Raw genomic sequence first — 7,875 nt, 5'->3', positions numbered from 1 at the left:
AAATGGACCACTGCACATATTGGCACACTTTAGGCGACTCCCTGCAAATATTGATGCAGACTTGGGGGTTCCCTCCGTCTTCTGAAATACAACATCAGCTATGCAAAAGAAAAACAGTGCTATCATTGCAGAAAAAAACAATTAGCATACATCACAGAAATAAATGCTGATAGGTCAATAAATAAAGAAAATATAGAATGTAGAATTTTTGAGACATTGTGCTTGAAGCGAACAATATGCTGCCCTCAGACAGAAATCTGATTAACAAGCATTATAAGCACTTAAAATGTATTTGCTGACTTTAAAAAACAGAAAATATGATGATTATGAGCTAATGGCACATTTAATAATAAAATGCAGATGAAACCGGAAAAGCTGAGTTGAGCTGCGGGTGCAGGAGGCAGGAAAAGCCTATGGATGAGTTGGACCATTGAGTCAGGAAACATGGACCCAGCAGCAGATGATGGGAAGCAGTGGAAAATAGGCAGTGGGGGAGAAGGCGGCCAAGAGTCCATGGCTAGGGTTCCCAACCCTCCCAGAATGACCGGGAGTTTCCCGCAATCGGGGGATTCTCCCCCAAGCGCTGCCTCCAGCAGCCTGGGAGATCCAGCGATTTAAATTTCTCACCGCAGTGCCCTCCTCCGCCTGTCCATGACATCACTGGCTGCTGTTAGAGAAGCCTCTGGCTCGGTGACGTCACCTGCAGAGCCGCGACCGTGTGGAGTGCATTCGGAAGGGGGCCCGGAAGTTGGGAGTCGGGGATTCTCGGCAATCCAGGTGGGGCTCTGAAATGGGGGTGGGGGGAGGTCTCGGTTTCCACCCTTCCCCTGCTCACGGGTGGCCTCCTGGTTCTTGGAACTCCTCGCACAACAGCTGCTGGCGCGAAACCACGAGCAAACATACTCAACGAGAGGGGATCCATCCTTTATAAGGTAAATGCAATAATGTTTGTAGAAGTCATGTGATCAGATGTCATGTGGTCAATGTCACATGATCAAATCTCCAGGAATGCCTCCAACCAGAGTTGGCAACCCTACCCATGGCAGCAGGTAATACAGGAGCAGGGAAGGTGTTCAGTTGAGCAGGAAGAAAAGTTTTGAGGCTGAAAATGAGCAGAGAGAATATTTGCAAATAAAAAAATAACATTGCTACAAGCTTTGCTAGAAATAGTGCAGTTAAGTATATTTTGCAGAGAGTTGCGGGAGGCTTGGCTTGTTAATGTAGCTGGGACATGCAAATTTCCACCTAATGTTGGAGGAGTCAAATATAAGTACCACAGTAAGTCAAGTGTTAGTGTTATTAAAAATAATGGGTGCTAGATTGGGCCGTTTATCGCCCGTTGTTTCGGCGCTACACGGCCTCGCTGACATCCAAGATGGTGTCTTGGATGCGCACGCATGTTACCAACGTGATATGTGCCAGACACCATCTTGGTGTAGGAGTTAGTGCAGGTGCAGATAACGAACGCTGGAATCATGTAAAGTAGGGAGTAAATGGATACAATCAGTTTGCAACGCTGATTTAAAGTGATAGACACCATTTTGGGACTTAACGCTCAACTCAACGCACGGTCTTAACCCCCAACCATCTGAACGTGTCTTAGAGTGCCTGGAGGACCCCCACTAATGCTATTTAAAGGAACCATGCAGGATTTACAGGTTAGTGGCTGGATTATTGCTTCTGGTTGCCGAGACATTTGTAACTGTTTTTGGAGGTCTCCTAGACTTGAATACCAGGACGCGGGGACTTAGCCTAACATTTAGAGCCAGGACGTGCAGGAGTGAAGTTAGGAAATGCTTCTACACGCAAAGGGTGGGAGACATTTGGAACGCTCATCTGCAGACGGCAGTTGATGCTAGCTCACTTGTGAATGTTAAATCTGAGATTGATAGATTTCTGTGAACCAAGAGTATTAAGGCAGGTATATGGAGTTAGGTCACACGTCCACCATGATCTCATTGAATGATGGAACAGGCTCCAGGGGCTAAATACCACTGCCACTTGCTGCATCCTGATATGCGCCACCTTCTCCTGCAAGAAAGCAGGACGTATGTCTGGCTGATATGCCTGTCTTGGTTGAATAGCTGTCAGTGTGTGTGGCCTGTGAGTTGTGGGTGGGCGGTTTGAAACAGTGGTAATGTGTAAGGGTGAGAGGAAGCATCTGATTGGAAGAGTTGAGTACTGATGGAAAGAGTTTGTTGGTTGTGGGTGATGGGGGGTGAAGTGCGTGGTGCAGTTGGTAGGAGACGCCACTTGACAGTTGACCTCAATCACCTTGACCACTCATGTCAAAGCATTGAACTTCTTCCTGCACTTCATCCATGTTCATGATGCTGTGCGCCTGGCATTGACTTTGTTCCCTGCTGCCTCCCACTGCCTTTTGGATATATGTCTGGAGGGCGTCTTGCCTTCCCCCCACCCCCACCCCCTGCGAATATAGAACGTCCCTCCTTCTGTCCCCCAATGTCTGCACTAAGTTTCACAAAGTTTTACTAAATGTCACAAAATGTGACAAAACAGGAAGCCTCAAGAATTCTAATACAGAGATAAATATAAAACTTGCATTTAGGTACCAGCTTTCATGTCCTCAGGATGTCCCAAAAACTGCCAATGAATTACTTTTAAAGAATAGTCACTGTTGCTCTATAGACAAACATGGCAACGAACTTGCATAGCAAGTGAGATAAACACAATGGAGCACTCCCTCACTACTGCTCTGATGTGTCAACCTAATCATACAAAGTAACCATAAGCCATTTAAGCTGACAGTCAGCAATTCAGCCTTCATATATCAATTCATTGGAGTTTTATAATAAAAAATCTTTTTAAAATGGGATTGGAGATTGTCAGTGTCAACTAATTAGATCATCTGGAAGACAGGAATAGAAGTTGTCAGAACCAATCAGATCAGGGACAGGAGAGGACAATCAATCAACAAGATGTTGCTTTTTCTTGTTCATTGTGCACAAACTTACGGCAGAAAGCTTAGAATGAGCTAATGGCTTCTGAGAGTCACAGTTACAAGTGCTTTGTTTTTGTGTTCCCCAAAGAACAAATAAGCTAAAAGTCACCTTTTAAAACCTTGCAGTTTCTGCAAAGAAAATGCCTGAGGTATGCACAGCTGTTAACTTGTATGAAGATTTTTTTCTTCAATACATCATAGTTGCTTTTTTGAGATAATGGCGAATGTCCAAAGCACTATTCTTAGTCTTTCGGATGAGCTGTGAAACAGAGTCTCTGTCTGTCCTCTCAGGTGGACGTAAAAGATCCCATGGCACTATTTCGAAGAAGAGCAGGGGAGTTATCCCTGGTGTCCTGGCCAATATTTATCCTCAACCAACATCACTAAAGCAGATTATCTGGTCATTATCATATTGCTGTTTGTGGGATCTTTCTGTGCGCAAATTGGCTGCCACCTTTCCTACAGTACAACACTGACTACATTTCAAAAGTACTTAATTGACGATAAAGCGCTTTGGGACGTCCTGAGGTCGTGAAAGGCGCTATATAAATGCAGATATTTGGGGGGGGGTGGGGGGTGGGGTTGGAATTATAGGCATATAAACAGGATCATACAACAAAGTCCCAATCAGGGCCTAGTCTGTACTGAGTTAATTGATTTCAGGTAGGGCAGCATTTGTGGCCATGACAGTTGGTCTGAAGACAGAGTGATAGAAATATAGGAACAGGAGTAGGTCATTCAGTCCCTGAAGCCTGTTCCACCATTTAATTAGATTATGGCTGATATGTACCTCAACTCCATTTACCCGCCTTAGCTTCATATCCCTTGATACCCTTACCTAACAAAAAACTATCAATCTCAGTCTTGAAAGCTCCAATTGTCCCAGCACCCACAGCCTTTTGTTGGCGAGAGTTCCATATTTCTACTACTCGTGTGAAAAAGTGCTTCCTGATTTTCCCTCCTACATGGCCTGGCTCTAATTTTATTATGTCCCCTCGTTGATTCCTTCATTAGAGGAAATAGTTTCTCTGTATCTACCCTATCGAATTCTTTTAACATGTTAAACATGCGATCAGATGGGATTAGAGTAGACAGGGCTGATGGCCGGCGCGGACACGATGGGCCGAAGGGCCTCTATCCGTGCTGTATAACTCTATGACTCTAGATCACCCCTCAATCCTCTATACTCAAGGGAATACGAGCCAAGTTAATGCAACTAGAGGCCTAGGGAACAAGCCAGGCTGTGCCTTTCACATTGTTCAAGCAATGTTCGAGCAATGATGTATAGCACGGAATGGGTGGTTACCAGGCTATAAAACAAGGGAATTACAGGCATGGAGAATAAACAGCATCAGGAACACAAAGGAATTGTGCCTGCTGTACTGCTATATTCCTGTTGGTGGTGCTGCAGAGAAGCTCAGTAGTGCCACCAGCAGGATATCTGTGGCAGTTTCACATCTTGCTGAAAAGTACTGAATTTAATGCATTTTTTCAAAGTAGAAATTAAGTCTATGACAATTTAAAGGTATTGCTTCAATTTAAACCTAGGCAGTAAATTATTCTGAGGGGTAAACAGGTAATATATAGACAGGTAATATTAGGATAAGGGCAACAGTGGAACCAAGGGACGTTCTTGGGTTGCTTCTGTGATAATGAGAGAGGTTTTGGAGATTTGCTGGCTGTGTTGGGACAGGTAATAATGGAACCAGGTGAGGCTGGTGCCACAGAGGAGTGGTAATGGAGGAGGAGGAGGAGGAGGAGGATGGGGTGGTTGGACCATGTCACAGAAAAGATAAAGGAGAGAAAATCTCTCATGGTCAAAGGATGCTAGTAGTAGCTTTGACCAGGGTGGTCTTGATACTGTGAGCTTGATGGAAACCAGACTTCAGGGATATGAACAAGCTGTGAAGGGTGGTGAGAGCAAAACTAGGTGGTATTGATCTGTTTAAGAACCTTAGAAAAGGATAGAGCGATTAGAGACAGGGCGATAATTGGAAAGGTAGGCAGCAACAGGATCAAAGGGATAGTACATCTGGGAGTTACCTTTACCTATGTGTCCAAGCACATTGTTTTAGCGTTATAAATATTTCTGTGACACAAGCAACATTCCTTATACTGCATAAACAGGGATTTGGGCACCAGGATGTAGCATTAGAAAAGGGAAACAAGGTGCACAAAGGATTAGGAGACAGATAGCACTAGAGTAAGAAATAGTAGGGTATTAGGTGGGATCAAACTAAGAGAGAATACGAGAAGGTCTAAGATAGGTTTAGAATGCATGTGTGTCAATGCACGAAGCGTGGTAAATAAGGTTGTTGAGCTGAAGGCACACATAGCCACATGGGAATCTGATGTGGCGATAACAGAGACCTGGATCCAAAAAGCGCAGGATTGGGTATTAAATATTCCTGGAATTAAGGTGTTCAGGAAAGATAAAAAAGGAGGGGGGTGGCAGTATTGATTAAGGAGTGTTGGAGAGAGAGGATGTCCTTCGGGGTCAAGGACAGAATCTATTTGGTTAGAGTTAAGAAACAATAGAGGTGTCATTACACTACTGGGTGTATTCTATAGGCCACCAACTAGTGGGAAGAATATAGAGAAGCAAATTTGCAGGGAAATTACAGAGGTGCAAGAACTATATAGTAGTGATAATAGGGGACTTCAACTATCCTAATATATACTGCAAGAGTAAGAGTGTAAAGGGCAAAGAGGGGGAGGAATTTCAGAAATGTGAAGTGTGTTCAGGAGAACTTTCTTGATCAGTATGTTTCCGGCCCAAAGAGGAAGGAGGCATTGCTGGATCTGGTTCTGGGGCATGAAGTGGGTCAAGTGGAGCAAGTGTCAGTGGAGAACATTTAGGGAACAGTGATCATAGCATCATAAGATTTAGCTTAGTTATGGAAAAGGACAAGGAGCAATCTAGAGTAAAAATACTTAATTAGAGGAGGGCCAATTTCAATGGGTTGAGAACGGATCTGGCCTGGGTAAATTGGAATCAAAGATTGGCAGGGAAAATTGTAATTGAGCAGTGGGCGGCCTTTAAAGAGGAGATAGTTCGGGTACAGTCTAGGGACATTCCCACGAGGGAGAAAGGTAGGGCAACTAAAGCCAGAGCTCCTTGGATGACAAAAGAGGTAGAGAGTAAGATGAAGCAGAAAAAGGGGGCGTATGACAGATGCCAGGTTGACAATACAAGTGAAAACCAGGCTGAATATAGAAAGTACAGAGGAGAAGTGAAAAAGAAATAAGAGGGGCAAAGAGACTGTATGGGAATAGACTGGCTGCTAACATAAAAGGGAATCCAAAATTCTTTTATAGGCATATAAATAGTAAATGGGTAGTAAGATGAGAGGTGGGGCTGATTAGGGACCAAGAAGGAGATCTACATATGGAGGCAGAGGGCATAGGTGAGGTACTAAATTGGTACTTTGTATCTGTCTTTACCAAGGAAGAAGATGCTGCCAAAGTCATAGTAAAATAGGAGGTAGTTGATATACTGAATGGGCTAAAAATTGATAAATAAGAGGTATTAGAAAGTCCGGCTGTACTTAAAGTAGATAAGTCACATGGTCCGGATGGGGTGCATCCTAGGTTGCTGAAGGAAGTAGGGTAGAAATTGCAGGTGGGGGCCATAATCTTCCAATCCTCCTTAGATATGGGGGTGGTGCCAGAGGACTGGAGAATTGCAAATGTTACAGAATTACAAGTGTTCAAAAAAGGGTGTAAGGATAAATCCGGCAACTATAGGCCAGTCAGTTTAACCTCGGTGGTGGGGAAACTTTTAGAAACGATAATCTGGGACATAAGGAATAGTCACTTGGACAAGTGTGGATTAATAAAGGAAAGCCAGCACGGATTTGTTAAAGGCAAATCATGTTTAACTTGATTGAGTTTTTTTGATGAGGGCAATGTGGTTGATGTTGTGTATATGGACTTACAAAAGGCGTTTGATAAAAGTGCCACATAATAAACTTGTCAGCAAAATTGAAGCCTATGGAATAAAAAGGGGCAGGGGCAGTGGCAGTATGGATACAAAATTGGCTAAGTGACAGGAATCAGATAGTAGTGGTGAATGGTTGTTTTTCAGACTGGAGGAAAGTATACAGTGGTGTTCCCCAGGGGTCAGTACTAGGGCCACTGCTTTTTTTGATATATATTAATGACTTGGACTTGGGTGTACAGGGCACAATTTCCAAATTTGCAGATGACACAAAACTTAGAAGTATAGTAAACAATGGGGAGGATAGTAATAGTCTTCGAGGACATAAACAGGCTGGTTGAATTGCCAGACGTATGGCAGATGAAATTTAATGCAGAGAAGTGTGAAGTGATACATTTTGGCATGAAGAACAAGAGGCAATATAAACTAAATGGTACAATTCTAAAGAGGGTGCAGGAACAGAGTCTGTAAGAGGTTTCTTTTTTTTTACTGTTTCTCGGGCTTATAATAGGTCAGCCAGTTATGTTTTCCTGAGCTGCCCTGCCCGCAGTGCGGTTGCGAATCGCTTACCCCTTCCTGATTCTGAGCTGAGGACTTATCGAGTGGTAACAAAGACAGACAAACAGACCAGTGGATTGGTACAAGGAAAACCAATGTTTATTAATAAGAAAACTAAAACTACAAGGTAAACAGTATAATACAGAAGATAAAAAGAAAGAAATCGCTATGGATGTAATACAGTCTTACACTTATCGGGGGTGGAAGAAACGGACACATCGAGGGAAAATTCTAAAATCACAAGTTTAGCAATATCCCCTTTAACCCCCAACCTTACACCTATGCTAAGCTGTCTTGTGGCAGCCAGAAAATTAATGCTCACCGGTGAAAACAGATGAAAAGGCCTGGCCCCTGTGCCTGCTGTTGCCGTCGACATGTGGTTGCGAGGTTTACTGGATGGCCTTCCTTCTTAGCT

Source organism: Heptranchias perlo, chromosome 14 (assembly GCF_035084215.1).
Source record: "Heptranchias perlo isolate sHepPer1 chromosome 14, sHepPer1.hap1, whole genome shotgun sequence".
In the NCBI taxonomy this organism is placed as follows: Eukaryota; Metazoa; Chordata; class Chondrichthyes; order Hexanchiformes; family Hexanchidae; genus Heptranchias; species Heptranchias perlo.
This window is presented reverse-complemented; position numbering follows the sequence as displayed.